The sequence below is a fragment of the Microcaecilia unicolor genome, chromosome 1, assembly GCF_901765095.1.
Source record: "Microcaecilia unicolor chromosome 1, aMicUni1.1, whole genome shotgun sequence".
NCBI classification, from domain to species: Eukaryota; Metazoa; Chordata; class Amphibia; order Gymnophiona; family Siphonopidae; genus Microcaecilia; species Microcaecilia unicolor.
The window spans coordinates 100,092,328-100,110,956 of NC_044031.1; the positions used below are offsets into that span (position 1 = coordinate 100,092,328).

An 18,629-nucleotide genomic window follows, 5' to 3' on the forward strand; every position below is an offset into this window, starting at 1 on the left:
ATTCTGTGATTTTATTTAGTATCATAAGCTGCATAGATCCACTAGTTTGGTATATGCGGTATTTATTTATTTATTGCATTTGTATCCCACATTTCCCCACCTCTTTGCAGGCTCAATGTGGCTTACAATACATCATGAATAGTGGAAATATATAAGAAAACAGACATTTAGTATTGCAAAAAGATCTTGGGTGACATGATAATGATAAAGCATGATAGTAATATAACAAGCAAAAATCGTAAGGCAGTTCTGGATATATGTGTAGGAGTTCACATTTGTTGATCTTTGTGGTATGCCTTGTCAAAGAGATGGGTCTTCAGTAGTTTGCGGAAGTTAGTTAGTTCATAGATCATTTTTAAGTTGCGTGGCAGCAGGTTCCAGAATTGTGTGCTCAAGTAGGAAAAGGTTGATGCATGCGTTAGTTTGTATTTTAGAACTTTGCAGTTGGGGAAGTGAAGATTAAGGAATGTGCGGGTTGTTTTTTTAGCACTCATGGGTGGCAAACTTTTAATAAACATAAACATTCTTTTTAGTTAATGGACCTGGCGTTTCAGTAACCGTAAGCCATCAAGAAAACAAGGAGAATCTTTCTGGGGCTGTAGCAATGTTGTCTTTGTGAGGCCATTGCATTATGATATTCCAATTCCACAGAGGCAGTATCAGATAGTACTTGAGAATCCATATCTAAGTGCTCACAAAGGTTCTCGGTTGTGCGCTTTCTCTTATTTCTATAAAACACCAGAGGTCTTCTATCCTGATAATGACAAACCTACATGTATCCCAGACGTGACCATAGAATGTGAACAATGGAAATATTCTCTTCTACTCTACACTCAACCGATTTAAAAATTAGATCATGTATTATGTATTAGATCATGTATCTGTATAGTAGATATGATTAATTGGGAAGTACTAAATCACATAAATAAGACAAAAGGTTTGGGGCTCCCCACTGCCTGGGGCTTCAGCATGGATCATCACATATTATCAATGGATTCTGCTTTACAATGGCATAACATATGATAAAATCATTTAATTCCTGGAAACACAAAACAGAGTTAGATAGCAGAGGATATATTACTGATAAGGTCAAGAACTCTGAACTCTTAAATTAACTGTAAGGAATTCTGTTTTATTCTTCTTAAAAGTGGTAATTAAAATTATTTCCTGAAAGCTACACTGATTGTTTTTTTTTTTTTCTTGCAGATACTGTACAAAACTATTCTAGAGCTTTTCCATGTGGATGCCAGAAGGTGGCAGTATGACAAAACATTTATGTTTGGACAGCATGGCCTGAATATTTGTATTTTCACTATAGGATGATCGCAGTGCTAAATAAGTCATTTTGATAAGACACAACACAACTCTGAAAAAATAGCCTGGTTTCTGCACTACAGTATGATAATAAAACCTGGAGATGTATTATAGAATTTTATAGCAATCTGAGCAGACCACCTGTACATCATAGCATCAGACTTCCCTTCACTACAGCCTAACTAGACCATCCCCCATTCCTCTAATGTACAGATCCCATGTCCCAGTTCTTTTCAAACCTCCTGCTGTGCTGACTCTCCCTCCCTCATCAGTCATAGTTTCAGCTTGACTGTTTGACCTGTGCAGTGCTGGTAGATAAGGCGGAAATTATAGAAATTCTGGACAGATCTAAATCTGCCTCTTTGAACTGGGTCAATTGGCAACTACGGTGGCCTGGGCATACTCATGATGTTTTCATGTTCCATAAGGACTCCCCCCTCCCCCCCCCATGTGACCAACAATTCACTTCTTTCATTGCCATGTGACCTCCAATGGGCCTCTTGCATTCTTCCCAGTATCACCACTATGTTTGTGCTACATGTATGCCTTTGATAAAAACAGTTAGTCTAAACTAGTGGTCCTACACATATGGGTTGATAAAAGCAAAACTAACTGGATATTTCAGTTGAATTTGAAGTCTTATGAACTTCAACAGGAATCAAGGTCTGATTACACCATAGAGGCAATTCGAAAAGTGGCAACTTAATTGCAATCATACTACCAATGGAACACTGTAAGGACTCAGCAGGCTTGATCCCCTGATAAAGTTCAAAAAAAAGAAACTTAGTTGGGAGGCTGAATTGATGGAGTGCAATAGAGCAATTTGCTGTCTTCAGATTTGAATGCTTTATTCAAATTTTAACTGGAACATGGCAAGCATAGCATATTTCTTCCATTTTATGCTTGTTACATTGGCTTCCAATCTGTTGAAAAATTTAGGGGTTCATTTTTGAAACAGAAAAATGTCCAAAAAATGGCATAACAGGCAGATATACATATTTCTCGCAGAACTACTACTACTACTACTACTATTTAGCATTTCTATAGCGCTACAAGGCGTACACAGCACTGCACAAACATAGAAGAAAGACAGTCCCTGCTCAAAGAGCTTACAATCTAATAGACAAAAAATAAAGTAAGCACACGCTGAGTAAAGAAAAACTTTCTCCAATTTGTTTTAAACCTACCATATTCTAATTTCATCTTGTGTCCCCTAGTTCTATTATTGTTAGAAAGCGTAAACAAACGCTTCACATCTGTCCGCTCTACCCCACTCATTATTTTGTAGACCTCTATCATATCATCCCTCAGCCGCCTTTTCTCCAGGCTAAAGAGTCCTAGCCGTCTTAACCTCTCCTCATAAGGTAGTTGTCCCATCCCTTTTATCATTTTCGTCGCCCTTCTCTGCACCTTCTCCAATTCCTTTATATCTTTTTTGAGATGAGGCGACCAGAACTGAACACAATACTCCAGGTGCGGTCGCAGCATAGAGCGATATAACGGCATTATAACATCCTCATGCTTGTTTTCCATCCCTTTTCTAATAATACTCAACATTCTGTTCGCCTTCTTAGCTGCCGCAGCACATTGAGCGGAAGATTTCAATGTTCTATCCACGATGACTCCCAGATCCCTTTCTCGGTCCGTAATTCCTAAAGCGGAACCTTGCATGACATAGCCGTAATTCGGGTTCCTCCTTCCCACATGCATCACTTTGCACTTGTCAACGTTGAACTTCACCTGCCATTTGGACGCCCAATCATCCAGTCTCAAGAGGTCCTCTTGTAATCTTTCACACTCCTCCCGCGACGAGACGACCCTGGATAACTTTGTGTCATCTGCAAATTTAATTACCTCACTAGTTACTCCCATCTCAAGGTCATTTATAAATATGTTAAAAAGCAGCGGTCCCAGCACAGACCCCTGAGGGACCCCACTAACTACCCATCTCCATCGAGAATACTGACCATTCAACCCTACTCTCTGCTTCCTGTCTTTTAACCAGCTCTTAATCCATAATAATACACTGCCTCCGATCCCATGACTCTTCAGTTTCCTTTGGAGTCTTTCATGAGGCACTTTGACAAATGCCTTCTGAAAATCTAGATATACAATATCCACCGGCTCCCCTTTGTCCACATGCTTGTTCACCCCCTCGAAAAAATGCAGTAGATTTGTGAGGCAAGACTTCCCTTCACTAAATCCGTGCTGACTTTGTCTCAGCAACCCATGCTTTTGTATGTGCTCCATAATTTTATTCTTAATAATAGCCTCCACCATTTTTCCTGGCACCGACGTCAGACTCACCGGTCTATAATTTCCAGGATTTCCTCTGGAACCCTTTTTAAAATTCGGCGTTACATTGGCCACCCTCCAATCTTCCGGTACCACACCTGATTTTAGGGATAAATTGCATATTACTAACAGCAGCTCCACAAGTTCATTTTTCAGCTCTATTAGTACTCTGGGATGAATACCATCCGGACCCGGCAATTTACTACTTTTTAGTTTGCAGAACTGCCCCATTACATCCTCCAAGTTTACAGAGAAATCATTTAGTCTTTCCGACTCGTCCGCTTCAAATACCTTTTCCGCCACCGGTATCCATCCCAAATCCTCCTCGGTGAAGACCGAAGCAAAGAATTCATTTAATTTCTCCGCTACAGCTTTGTCTTCCCTGATCGCCCCTTTAACACCACCGTCGTCCAGCGGCCCTACCGATTCTTTAGCCGGCTTTCTGCTTTTAATATACCTAAAGTAGAGAAGTGTGGTAGCCGTGTTAGTCCACTCTTAAGGTTATCAATAGAAATCAAACAAAATAAAACATGGAAAAGAAAATAAGATGATACCTTTTTTATTGGACATAACTTAATACATTTCTTGATTAGCTTTCGAAGGTTGCCCTTCTTCGTCAGATCGGAAATAAGCAAATGTGCTCGCTGACAGTGTATATAAGTGAAAACATTCAAGCATTACTATGACAGTCTGACAGGGTGGGAGGATGGGGGTGGGTAGGAGGTATGCATGGGGACATCAAAGCATATCATTGATATTCTAACAGGATGGGTGTGGATAGGTGAGGGGTGGGGTGATCAACAGAGACATACAGCTTTATGGTTTATAATGGGCTAGGAACCTCAGATCCTTGTTAAGTCCTTTCTGTTGGGTGTTAAAATATTCAATCATTCTGACTTCAAAGGTCTTACGTTCTTGTATGGTTTTAAAGTTACCTTTCAGGATTCTCACTGTGAAGTCACTGGTACAGTGTCCTGGTCCTGTAAAATGTTGACCAACAGGTGTGGGAACCCTACTGGCACCAGTATTGTTCATGCGATGTCTATGTAAATTGACTCTTGTCTTAAGCATCTGGCCTGTTTCTCCAATATAGCATCCTTCGTTACATTTTTTACACTGAATGATATACCACATTGGAAGATGAGCAAGTGAAAGATCCCTTTATGTTGAATATCTTTCCTTTGTGGATGACTTTGGGGTCCTGTGAAATATTTTGGCATAGTTTGCAACTGGATAAATTACATGGAAGTGTGCTCTTCTGTTCCTTTTCAGTCTGTGATGGAAGTTTACTTCTGATTAGCTTGTGTTTTAAGTTGGGTGGCTGTCGGAAGGCCAGTACTGATGGGGATGGGAATATCTCTTTCAGTAATTCATCCTCCTGGAGTATAGGTTGTAGATCTCTTATGATTTTCCTCAGTTTTTCCAGCTCTGGATTGTATGTCACTACAAGGGGGATTCTGTCTGTGGATTTTTTTCTCTTTGTACTGTAGCAGATTCTCCCTGGGTGTTTGAGGGAGGAGGCAATATTCTTGGAGATTATTTTGGGGTTGTAGCCTTTCTGTTTGAAGGATGCAGTCAGGCTTTTAAGGTGTCTATCTCTGTCCCCTGGGTCAGAGCAGATACGGTGGTATCTTGTGGCTTGGCTGTAAATGTTGGATCTTTTTGTATGTGAAGGATGGAAGCTGGAGTTGTGGAGGTAGCTGCATTTGTCAGTGGGTTTCTTGTATATAGATATTTGTATACAGCCATCACTGATTGAGACCGTGGTGTCCAAAAAATTGACTTTTTCTGGGGAGTAGTCAATTTTGAATCTGATTGTAGGATGGTATGTATTGAAGGCAGAATAAAATTGTTTCAGAGTTTCTTCACCCTCCGTCCAAATCATTAAAACGTCATTGATGTACCGGTAGTATTTTAGAGGTTTGGTCTGGTGTGTATTCAGAAATGTCTCTTCCAGCTCAGCCATAAAAAGGTTGGCATATTGGGGTGCTGTCCTGGTGCCCATCGCAGTGCCCATTATTTGTAGATAGATATCATTGTTAAAGCGGAAGTAGTTGTGAGTTAAAATGAATTTGATTAATTTTGTAATAGTTTCTGGTGAGTATTGATGGTCCAGTGTGGATTTTTTTAGGAGTCTTCCACATGCAGCTATGCCATCCGCATGTGGAATGTTGCTGTATAGTGATTCTACATCCATCATGACCAGAAGGGTGTTAGGTGGTAGTTGCTTGATATTTTTCAATTTATTCATAAAGTCTGTGGTGTCTTGTATGAAGCTGTTCGTTTTGTGTACAAGAGGTTTCAGAATTCCCTCTATGAATCCAGATATTTCTTCTGTGATTGTGCCAATACCTGATATGATTGGTCTGCCAGGGTTTCCCGGTTTGTGGATCTTGGGTAGCATGTAGAATGAGCCCACAGCAGGCTGGTTTGGTATGAGTTTCTTCAGGTGAGGTTGCGCTTGTGTAGGAAATGTTTTGATAAGGTCTTTCAGCTGTTTTGTGTAATCCTGTGTGGGGTCCTCAGTTAGTTTCCTGTAGTATTTATTGTCTGAGAGCTGTCTGTGCCCCTCTTTAATGTATTTTTGTATGTCCATAATTACCACTGCGCCTCCTTTGTCTGCGGGTTCTGACTATGCAGAGAAACTCTGCAAACGCACTAGTCAGAAACTAAGAAATGAACTTATACATCAACTCTACAAGAAAAAAAGAATAATACAAACCCAAAGGGATGTAATCATGAGGAACATGGAGGAATTACATCCACTTGATCCACACCTTTTTGAATTTGCTGAGTTGGAGAGTAGAGAGATGGAAATGGTCATTTGTGAGAAAAAGTGGAGAGGTGTTACCTTTGTGTGTTTGTCCCAGTCTGAACCTTTTGACCCTCACATTTCCTGTCTTGCCTCCTTTGTATCTCACCTCTTCAACTCCTTGTACCCTAGCACCCCCAGCTACACCCATTCCTTCCTTTGTATCTCGCCCCCTTACCTCATCAAACCCTCAGTGTCCCCAACCCCCCACACCTCCCATTATAGCTCCCTATCAGGTGCTTGTCCTCTGTCCTCCAGGAGTCTCCGGGCTGTTGACCCCCCCACCTTATCCTCTAGTATCTCTGATCTCCTCCTGTCCATCAGGTCCTCCGAGTCTGTCGACGAGGCTGTCTCCACTTACAATGCCACTCTCTCCTCTGCCCTAGACACCCTTGCACCGTCCGTTTCCCGTCCCACAAGGCGCACTAATCCCCAGCCCTGGCTAAACCTTTGCACCCGATACCTTCGCTCCTGCACCCGATCAGCCGAACGCCTATGGAGGAAATCTCGCACCCACACTGACTTCATTCACTACAAATTCATGCTATCCTCCTTCCAGTCTTCCCTATTCCTCACCAAGCAGGACTATTACACCCAATTGACTAATTCCCTCAGCTCTAACCCTCGTCATCTCTTCAGCAACCAAGAAAAAGATCGAATTATCATTGTAGACATTATACTGAAATCTTCTGCCCAGTGTGAGGTGGTGGTCAAAAAAACAAACAGGATGCTAGGAATTATTAGGAAAGGGATGCAAAATAAGACCAAGAATACTGTAATGCCTCTGTATCGCTCCATGGTGCAACCTTACCTTGAGTATTGCATTCAGTTCTAGTTACCGTATCTCAAAAAAGATATAGCGGAATTAGAAAAGATTCAAAGAAGAGCGACAAAAATGATAAAGGGGATGGAACTTTTCTCATATGAGGAAAGGCTAAATAGGTTAGGGCTCTTCAGTTTCGAAAACAGACAGCTGAGGGGAGATAAGATTGAGATCTACAAAATCCTGAGTGGTGTAGAACAAGTAGAAGTAAATTGATTTTTTATTCTTTCTAAAAGTACAAAGACTAGGGGACAGTCAATGAAGTTACATGGAAATACTTTTAAAACAAATGGAGGAAATATTTTTTCACTCAAAGAATAGTTAAGCTTTGGAACTCTTTGCCAGAGGCTGTAGTAACAATGGTTAGCGTATAGTCTGCTATTAAGACAGACATGGAGAAGCCCTGCTTGCCCTGGGATTGGTAGCATGGAATGTTGCTACTATTTGGGATTCTGCCAGGCATAGGTACCGACTCTATGAGTGCTGTGGGTGCTCAAGGACCCCCAATATTTTCACTCACCGGAAGTCGGAAGTTGCCAGCAGCATTCCGTGCCATGAAGAATCTGTTTCCTTCCTGGAAACAGCACTTCCTTTATAGTCCTGCAAGAGGATGCTGGCTGATGTCATCACTTCCTGCCTGGTAGTATATAAGGAAGTTCCTGACTCCCAGCCAATGCCTTTGCAATAGGTGTCCTAGAGTTGTTCATGCAATTCTTTTCTGTAAAACATCAATCATACACATAAGTTGTACTTATCCCAGCACTACATTTCCAACTAAAAGGGATTAGTAATATCACTCCCATATCCTATCACTAGATGTCCTTTTTACTTCTCCTCTACCATATTCAAAGTTTCACCCTTAGTCTCTAGTACAACTGGATCAGTGGCTGCTGGAGGACCCTGGAGGGTGTGTGGTTCCTCCTGGCCTGTCTGTCTTTTGCTGCTCAACTGGCTGACCCTAGGGATCCACCTTTCTTGGTCTGTTGATCCACCTGGAGTGGTACTGCTCCATCACCTCAACACTGCTGGACCTCCCTCCTGCCTGAAGGAGACCGCTTCACCACCATGTCTGCTGCTAGACCCACAGCGCTGCCCACTCTGCCAAAGGCCATCTGCCATATCTGCTGCTGGGTCCTGCAGTGCTACCCGTGCTGCCTGCAGCAATCCACTGCCTGGGCACTGCTGCAGAACCCCATATTTCACCTGTGCTAGCTAAGGGTATCCACCACCTCTGAGCTGTCTCTTAGCCATTTACCACCTCTGGGCTGCCACTTGACCTGGGACCACCCACCATCTCTGCTGCTGCATTTTCTGGTGGCTCTCCATCTCCAAATGGAGATATCCTAGGCCCCTCCTGCCTGGTCACCTCCTTGCTAGGTCCATAGCTCTTTATGGAATGAGCTGTTTTGTGAGTCTAGCTCTTTATGAGTCCAGCTGCTAGAGCTTGTGGCCTGCAATTCATCCTATCCAGCCTAGAGCAATATCTCCCCTCTCACTCAAAATGCCAAAAATCCTCCAGACTATAGTACAAGGTCTCACCTCCCAATTTCCTCTATCTATTTTGGTTGTGGTGAAGAGTTCACCTCTCCCATTGAATGCATTTCTATTTCCCTTGTACAACAAGTATACTTCAATACATATATTCCTTCTCTTCAACTTTGGAAGTTCCTGCTATTTATGTGTGCAAATAATCATGGTTTGTGATTCTTTATTCCAACCATGAAACTAGCAATTTGCATGTTCCCCCCCGCTGTCTCCTCTGACTTGGATACAACAGTTATTTAGTTACCCACTGATTACAGCTTGTATCAGCTACTCTACAGTTCTGGCCAGTTCACACCTGCTGTAAATAATAACCCTTTCTTTTTCTCCCCAGTTTACCCTAGCAAAATAATTAGTTTATTCCCCAAAACCCCCTTTTCAGGGAGTTTAATTAACATGGGTGGGCTCAATACTGAGCCAATGCAGTGACTGCATAAATTTAAGTTCCTGTACAAATGCTTAAATTATTATATATATATATTCAGTACCATTATCCAGATAAGCAGTGGCACTGAATAAAGAGATAGTGCAGTCACCATGCTGGCATTATGGAGGCAATTTTATAACTGGACACCTCCAATTAGGTGCTGGAGGATGCACAATAAGAGCCTATTCTATATAGGAACCTAGATTCCATTATAGAATACTAGCATAACCAGCTATCAATGTGCCTGCCCTAGAGCTGGTAGAAATGTGTGCCCTAAATGTGGCAGGGATGCATGCAACTTACAGTATTCTTAAAGTTAGGTGCATAAGTGGGAGCCCCAGCTTTATCTTGTCTATGATCCACCCCTGTGTACACTCCTACAACCTATGTAAGTTAAGTGGGTAGTTGCAGAATAGTGGTTAGACATCAAACTAGCATTTTATGCACGTATGTGTGCACACACGCACACACACACACACACACACACACACACACACACACAAATGGTAGTATTCTAAACATTTACGCAAAACACACATAGATGTACAGGATGTCTGCAGCTGAATCCCTAATTAAAGAAGTGGAAGATCTGAGAAAGGAAGTGGCAAAGTTGAAGAGCATCCACGAGAATGAGAAATACATCCATGAAATGCTTCATGAAGCATCAAAGATCTCCAGCAGTGGGGAAGAAGTTGTGCTGGAAGAGGACAGTTGGACACAAATCATGAGACCCTGCAGGATCGATACCATGACTCCACCTGCTCTCGAACTGGAAGTGGAGGAGGTGAGAGCATCCCAGGAACAGGAGAACTGGAGCTCAAAATCCACTAAGTTTATGGATCAGTGACCTCTAAGAGATGAAAGGTAGTGGTGGTTGATGATTCCCTTCTGAGGGACACAGGGGTGTCCATCTGCAGATCAGACATGATGCCCCGGGAGGTGTGCTGTCTGCCAGGTGCCAAAATTCAAGATGCTACAGAGACCTTGCTGAGACTCAACAAGTCTATTGACTTATTATCCAATGTTGCTTAATCATGATTGCACAAATGATACTGCTAGGTACCCCTCCAAACATACCAAAAGTGACTTCATGGCTCTGGAAGAGAAGGTGAAGCAGACAAATGCACAGGTGATGTTCTCATCAATCCTCCCTGTTGAGGGTAAAGCCCAAGGCAAAGAAGCTCACATCCTGGAGATGTACATGTGGCTGCATGGATGGCATCATCAAGAGTGTTTTGGCTTCTTGGACCATGGGATCATTTTCCAAGGGCTGCTGACCAGAGATGGTGTTCATCTATCAAAGAAGGAAAGAAGTGTCTTCAGCTGCAGACTGGCTAACTTACTGAAGAGGGCTTCAAACTAGAATCGTTGGGGCTGTGTGATCAAAGCTCCCAAGTAAGTATAAGCCTTTGGGTAAGTGAAGCATTAAATACTTCTACACAAATGGGAAAAACGGAAAACATTTGGAAAGCAGTGTATACTAATGCCCATAGTATGGGAAATAAGGTTCTGGTTCCAGAGGCTGTGATGGAAGAGGCTGATTTGGATTTAGTAGCAGTCACAGAGACGTGATTCATGGAGAACCATGACTAGGGTATAGTTATACTGGGCTATATTCTGTTCAGGACAGACAGGGTAGGAAGAAAGGGATTGGGAGCGACTTTATATGTTAAAGATAATATTAAAGGCACACAACTGCAGGACCTACAGGTTAAGGAAGAGGCACTGTAGGTCAGTCTGAAAAGAGGGAGTAGAATCTGCATTTACATTGGTGTGCAATACAGGCCTCCTTCACAGACAGAAGAAATGGACAGAGATTTAATTGAAGACATTCAAAATATACCTGTGAAAGGGCAAGTACTACTAATAGGTGATTTTAATATGCCAGGCATTGATTTGGGTATCACTATTTTGGGGTCTTTTAGAACTAGGGAGATCCTGGATTTTTCTAAAGGGTGAACTGTTCCAGCTATTGGAAATAGATCCCTTATGGGATGGGGCCATACTGGACTTAATGCTTAAGAATGGGGAGAATGTTTCTGATGTTATACTGGGTGATCATCTGGCATCCAGTGATCACCAGATGGTGTAGTTTAATATTAAAACATATGTGGAGAGGGTTCATTCAAAAGTGAAGGTTCTAGTATTAAAAAGAAAAAAAAACCTAATTTTGTTCAGATGGGGAATTACCTCAAGGAATTGTTAGCTGGAAGGAAACATCTGGAAGCAGTAGGAAAGCAATGGGCAAAACCAGAAAGGAGCTATTTTAAGGGCAACAAACCTTTACGTAAGGAAAGCAAATAAAAGTAAGAGGAAAAAAGTCTGTTTTGGTTCACAAAGGTAGTAGCTGAAAAGGTAAGGAAAAAGAGGTTAGCCTTCATAAACTACAAGAGATTGCAGAAAGAGGAAGGCAGGTGACAGCTAAGAGAAGTCAGGAAATGAAAGCTGCAAATGGAAGAAAAAATAGCCAACAAAGTAAAATGGGGAGACGAGACATTTTTTTTAGATATGCTAGTGATAGGAGGAAGTGCAAAAGTGGCATCGTGAGACTTAAAGGTGAAGGGGAGGAATATGTAGAAACTGATAAAGATAATGGGAATCGCTTAATAAATATTTCCATTCTATGTTCACAGCTGAAGGGCTGGGAGAAGGACTGCACTGCAGAAGCCATACACAAATAAGAATAGAGGTGTGGGAGACCCTGAATGATTTTCAGAGGACTGTGCTGGTGAGGAGCTACCAAAACTAAAGGTGGACAAAGCAATGAGGCCACAGGGCATACATCTGAGGGAACTGAAGGAACTTAGTTAAGTTCTGGCAGCTCCACTGGCTGGCCTTTTCAATGCTTCTTTGGAGTTGGACGTGGTGCTGGAGGACTGGAGAAAGGCAGATGTGGTCACTCTCCACAAAAGCGGAAATAAGGAAGAGGTTGGAAACTGCAGGCCATTAAGTCTGACTATATTGGAGCCATCATCACCAAGAGATTTCTTTTTGGGGAGTGCTCTCATAGCAGTGAGGATTTCTTTTTCAGTGAGGTTATCGTCTAAGATAGAGGCAATTACAGACCGTGCATGAGCCTTAGTAAATTCTTGGAAGGAAGAGATGGAGAAATTTATTTCAGAGCTGTAGAACTTTTTATAACAATTTTGAAATTGTTGTACTATGGCTGAGTGTGTGATATGTAAGGTGTCTGATGCATTTATTATTCAGGGAATTCTGGATCTGTTTTGTTTAGATTTAAGATATTGAGCAAGTAAGTGATTGGATTTATTATTTTCTGCATAATATTTGGATTTTTGAGAGTGTATGTATGATAAAGCGTACATCTAGTAGTGCTATAGAAATTATTATTATTATTAGTAGTAGTAGTGTAAGCAAGTTGTTATACTCATATTTGGTGTTTTGCAATTCTGAGTAAGTTGTATGAAGATACATAGTTGAAAGATAAGTGTATTCGTGCATAAGAACTTTGATTTGACTTCCTGAAAGACTGTGACAATCATATGAGATGATGCATGAATAAATTTAATACGAATAAATAGAATTAAAGTATTTAAAAATGTACACGGGGGTTTTTTAGTCGATGATGACTTTTTTGTGCGTGTAACTAATAGCCCAGAGTTGTTGCCGCAATAGTTGAGACTTTTCCCCTCGTAGACACTGCGAAACTGCTTGTTTGGGTTTTAGAGGTCTGTAGACAACACACATGTGAACAGAGGTTACGTCTTCTTTTTTCAAGCCGCTAGCCCAGAACCAGTGGCGTAGGAAGGGGGGGGGGGGGGGCGGTGGGGCGGTCAGCCCAGGGTGCACGCCGCTGGGGGGGGGAGAGGTGTCATCTCCGCTTGTTCACTGCTCTCTCTGCCTCGGAACAGGTTACTTCCTGGTTTCAGACTTACAGCCCAATTCAATGTACTTATTTGTAGTCCCTGATTCCACCCACTGAAACCAATGCTGCAGGTCCCATAATGCACAAATACAGGGCTGTCAGAAGTTTATTATTTGTATTATTTATTATTTTAAAAAACTTGATATATTGCTAAGGGCCTTCGCATTGGCATTAAAGCGGTTTACAAAATAGAAGTCTATTTAAGGAAAGGGAAGCAACAGGACATGTAGATTGATAAAGGGGATTGTAAAACTAACAGAGAGCATGCAAGAGGAAGAAGGAGCTATGATGGAGGGAAGGAGTTAATAAAGACGTGTGTCCTAAGCGCTTGCTTGAAGGTGGAAATTGTGGGTTGATCTCAAATATGGTATAGTCTGGGTTCAAGGTAGCTAAAGACTGAGTCATGGGTACTGTTGAGGCAGAGGAGTGAGGGTGGTGTAAGAGTGAGGAGACTGTTATCAGCAGAGTGGAGGCAGCAAAGGGGGGAGTAAGGGATTTGAAGTTTATTAAGTTAAGGGGGAGGGCAGTAGGAAACCTGGATTTATAGATCAACAAGAGTATTTTAAATGTAATTTGGGCTGAAATGGGAAGCCAGCATTCTTTCTGCAGGAAAGGGATGACACGATCGAACTGGTGGGCAATGTGTAAGAATTTGACTGCAGTGGACTGAATTAACTGTAAGTGTTTGATGATATGAACAGGGAGACAAGAAATAGAGAATTATAATAGTTGAGGCTTAAAATCTCCCTCCTGGGACTTCCTGTTTCTGCCTGGGCGGATCGCGGCAGAGAGGGAAAGCTTCGGGGCAGCCGGAGGCAACTTGTGAGGATGGTTGCTATGCCGGGGCCCCTCTGAGATGGGAAATACATTTTTAAAGAAGATTGGAAAGGTGAGGGGAAGGGAGGAGGAGACAGACCGTGGTGGAGAGAAGGGGAAGAGTTGTCAGACCACGGGGCTCCTTGGAGCTGTGGGTCCCAGAGCAGCTGCCCTGTTCCCCCCCCCCCCCCACACACACAACACTGGCCCTGGGGGAGAGGTTTGTAGAGGCAGGCAGGTCAGAGGCGTGAGAGATCGGCTCCAGAGGGATTGTGGCAAGGGTGGGACCAACAGACAGACCTGGGTGGATAGAGGCAGCTATTGGACTCATAGATTTTCATATCAGCTCTCCTCCCGTTAGCACCAATGCAAGCAGTCACAAGGACATGCTGTTCTGGCACTTATTCACCCTTTATAGTAGGTGTAAGTCCCTCCTTTTTTTTTTTTTTGCTTTCCCTGCCCATTAGTGTACTACTCACATTGGGAATGGTGCACCACCCATGACACGCCCCTGAAATGCCCCATGTCTCTGGACATTTTTGATGTTTTTGCCGCATCCATATTTTTATCTGGCCTGTTCTAAAATTGCCCTTTATATATTTTGGGGGTTTAGATGTGGATGTGCCAGAATATCCAGATTTAGTGTATAAATAGTGCTTCTAAAATGACCACTTTGGTAAAAACATGAAACACATTCCAATGACAGCCTCAAGGGAAAGGGTGGTGACAAGGGAGAAGGAAGGGAGAAGGTACTCGTCATTCCTTATTGCAATCCCTCAATGTCCCTTTTGCCTTCCTCCTTTCTCTTCCCACCTTCTCCACTCATGGCAAAATCTATTTTTGCTAATTTTTTCCATTTCCTTTTTGTTTCTCCTCTTTAAACTATTTGCCAGGAAATGCTTGAATTTCTATCTCTCCTCAGAGTGGCAGCGTGGGATCTTCCGCACACATTGAAGTGTAACAGTTTCCTGTGTAGCTCCTCCATTGCAGACAGGAAGGCTGCATCCCACCCTTCTCCTTTCACACAGTGAAACCTATTTGATTCCCCAAGTCCTTTCCCATTACTACACATAGGCTGGTGGGGAGGGGGGCAAGGAAGAAGGGTGCATATAGCCCAAACTAAATGGACAAAATAACTATGCAGGATGTTCCAATTTTTCTCACTTCTCTTTTCCACCCTGGCCCATGAAGTACTTTATCTCAGTGAAATGTGTCTGTTCTGCTCAGAGGTGTCTCAGAGCCATGTACTGTAAGTGACTCATCCGTATTAGAGTGAATCACTCCACAGAGGGGGGCTGGGGATGGAGTTACATAGAAATGTGAGATAGGGCAGGAAAGGATGATAAGGTCCATCTAGTCCACATAATTGTCTTCCTGTTGCAATTTCATATATTCCAGTTAATGTCTGATGTTCCCTGTACTTCCTGCAACCGAGGATCCTCTGTGTCTGTTCCAAGCTATCCTAAATTGGCCTCTGTCACCTCTAAGGGGTGATTGTTCCATATATCCACCAGCCTTTTGGGAAGAAATATTTTCTAGTGCTGTTTCTGAATTTGCATTCTTTAAACCTCATGTCATGAACTTTCTTTCCACTGAAAAATGCCTGATTCCTGTGTCTTATTTGTGCCTCTAAGGTATTTAAATGCCTTTTTCAGATTCTCTGATCTCCTTTCTTTTAGTCCAATGTTCTTCAATGCAAGGCCAGGGGGTCAATGGAGGCCGCTGGAGACCTCTGGGGTAGCCCTCGTCAACCATCTAGGTATTTTTCTGGTAGTCTCTGCCTCGTTACTCAATCTCATAACAGAAAGGGGGAAGTGAGTGAGAGGCAGAGCCGCATTCTTGAAGGATAAGGTATTTCTGAATAGATAAAAAGAATGTATTTGGAGATGCTCACTCCCTAGAGGATACATACAATAAAAAGTCTGAAGGCAAGCTAGTGGGGTGGATGTCATTGGCACACACTGATCAGCAGTGACGTAGCTCTCCTTAAACTCATTTGAATCCAAAGTGTCCCCACTATAAAAAATTAGTGGAGAGACCACTGTTTTAGCTTATATATATTTAGGTCCTTGAGTCCTATTTTACAGGACTTCTGGAGCATTTTTGATATTTATTTATTTATTTAAAATATTTATAATCCTCACAATCCTATAGTAGTTGGCGGTGCACAAATAAACATACGTGGAGGGGCATAATCGAACGCGAACGCCTATTTCCATGGGCGTCTATGTCCGAAAACGGGTACGTGAAGAGGCGGGACAGACCGTATTTTTGAAAAAATGGACGTTTTTCAGCTGGGCGTTTGTTTTTTTTTGCGATAATGGAAACTAAAAACGCCCAGCTCAAAAACGTCCTAATCCGAGCCATTTGGTCATGGGAGGGGCCACGATTCGTAGTACACTTGCCCCCCTGACATGCCAGGACACCAACTGGGCACCCTAGAGGTCAGTGCGGTGGACTTCAGACAATGCTCCCACATGCATAGCTCCCTTACCACGGGTGCTGAGCCCCCAACCCCCCTCCCCCAAAACCTACTACCCACAAATGTACAACACTACCATACCTCTTAGGGGTGAAGGGGGCACCTACATGTGGGTACAGTGGGTTTTGCAGGCCTCCCATTTACCAGCACAAGTGTTACAGGTAGGGGGGATGGGCCTGGGTCCGCCTGGCTGAAGTGCACTGCAGTACCCACTAAAAGTGCTCCAGGGACCTGCATATATGCAGGCCTCTAGGACTGGTTGCTGCTATATAACATTGGCACAGCAGTTGACACCTGAAGACTAATCTCTCCGAAAACGTCCTTTATTGGAATAAGCATGCTTACTCACAGTTAACTGCAGATCACAGGTTGTGCCCCACTGGCAATGAGTCTCCCTGGTACTGAGATGAGCAGTAGGTCAGAGCTGGCAGAATGCTGTACAATGCCCTCTTTCAGCCACATTCAAGGTAAGAACTAAGTTCTGTAACGTGGCTAACACGTGAAAGGGATCTAAAACTGGCTTACAAAAATGGCCACTACCTCATGGACTACCGGAAACAAAACAGGGCACACTCTGACCCAGTAAGCAGGGGGAAAAGCACCATGGGAGTAGAGCCTACCAACTACCAACATCGTGAGCATTTGCCACAAGCTAGTGGAATCACGGAGCCCAATACCCTACACCCACCACAATGCATTGCTGTTGTGACTCTGCAGTGCGCATAACAGAAAAGTTGTCACAGTCACCCAAGAGCCACATCAGAACCAGGGAAAGGCTGTCACAGGATAGAACACATTCTGCTGTCATAGAGGTGGGTACGGCATTTGAGGCTGGCATAGAGGCTGGAAACAAAGTTTGTAAAGTGGGGTTTTTTTGGTGGGTGGGGGTTAGTGACCACTGGGGGAGTCCAGGGAGGTAATCCCCGATTCCCTCCAGTGGTCATCTGGTCAGTTGGGGCACTTTTTTGGGACCTGTTCGTGAAAAAAAAGGGTAAAAAAAAAAGTGACCCAAAATCGCGGTAAAAACGCCTTTTTTTTTGATTATAAGCTAAAGACGCCCATCTCTCCTTGGCCGATAACCACGCCCCAGTTCTGCCTTCACCACGCCTCCAACACGCCCCCATCAACTTTACCCGTTTCTGCAGCGGATTGCAGTTGGAAACGCCCCAAATCGGCTTCCGATTATACCGATTTGGGCGCCCACGGGAGAAAGACGCCCATCTCCCGATTTGGGTCGCAATATAGGTGTTTTTCTCTTTCGATTATAAGCTGGAAAGTAAATCAGACAAATAAAATATCAATAATTTACATATGTATAATACAACTAATTAAAAAAAAACCCTCAAAATAACTTCCAACCAGTTCAGCCAAGTTACTAGCTTGCTTTCATCAAAGGCATTTGCAATTATAGTAAGTTACTAGCATATATTACTTTTTAAATCAACAAATGCTTGCTGAAAACAGTCCGGTTTTCAGATCACGCTTAAACTGTGCACAGGGCTGTATACACAGAGTAACTGGGAGACTATTCCAGAGCTTTGAACCAATAACTTCAAACATGGAGGAGCTATACTCTTCAAGTAGCCTTTCTGTGAGCCAGGGGCATAGCCAGACCTCAACATTTAGCGGTCCAGAGCCCAAAATGGGGGGGGGGGGCACAGTTTGGTGGTCCTCCCTTCCGCAACCCTCACCCCACCTCAATCTCACCTATCTTGCCTGGCAGGTGCCCCCAACCCCCGCCAGCTGAAGCCTTTCTCTACACATTGCCTGCCCTGCTTCTTCTCACATTGTGTGCTTGCTCAGTTTCACTAAAACCGAGCATGCGCGCAATGCAAGAGGAAGCAAGGCAGGCAATGCGCAAAGAACAGTGCTGGAGAAATGCTTCAGCTGGCAGGGGTTGGGGACCCCATCAGCCAAACCAAGGGCCCCAGCTCAAATTTGGGGGGGGGGAGCCCAGGCCCCCAAGGCTACCTGTAGCTACACCACTGCTCTGGGCTGCATCTACTTTGTCTATAGTTTCTGGGGGCATGCAAGGTTATTCTACCGGTGTCTAAATTTTGGTGCCAATAGCGCACATATGTTACAGATGTCTAGCGTTTATGTGCATCGTTGGCACCCCTGACAAAGTTATGCACATAAGTGCTAGATACTAGTCTGTAACTAGCACGCATAAGTCACTTAGGGGGAAATTCTAGCAATGGTGCCGAAAATGTGCCGATAAACATCAGTGCT

The 18,629-nt window shown here is 43.3% G+C and overlaps 1 protein-coding gene across 1 annotated transcript in view; it reads right to left on the reverse strand.

Annotated features, from left to right (window-relative positions):
• Positions 1-8,550: 8,550 nt before the first annotated feature.
• JCAD (junctional cadherin 5 associated) overlaps positions 8,551-18,629 on the reverse strand; it is a 235,912-nt gene continuing 225,833 nt past the window's right edge. The window contains exon 6 of the transcript XR_003941750.1: positions 8,551-8,562. The gene's annotated coding sequence lies outside the window, so the exon portion shown is untranslated. The remainder of the gene's footprint in view (positions 8,563-18,629) is intronic.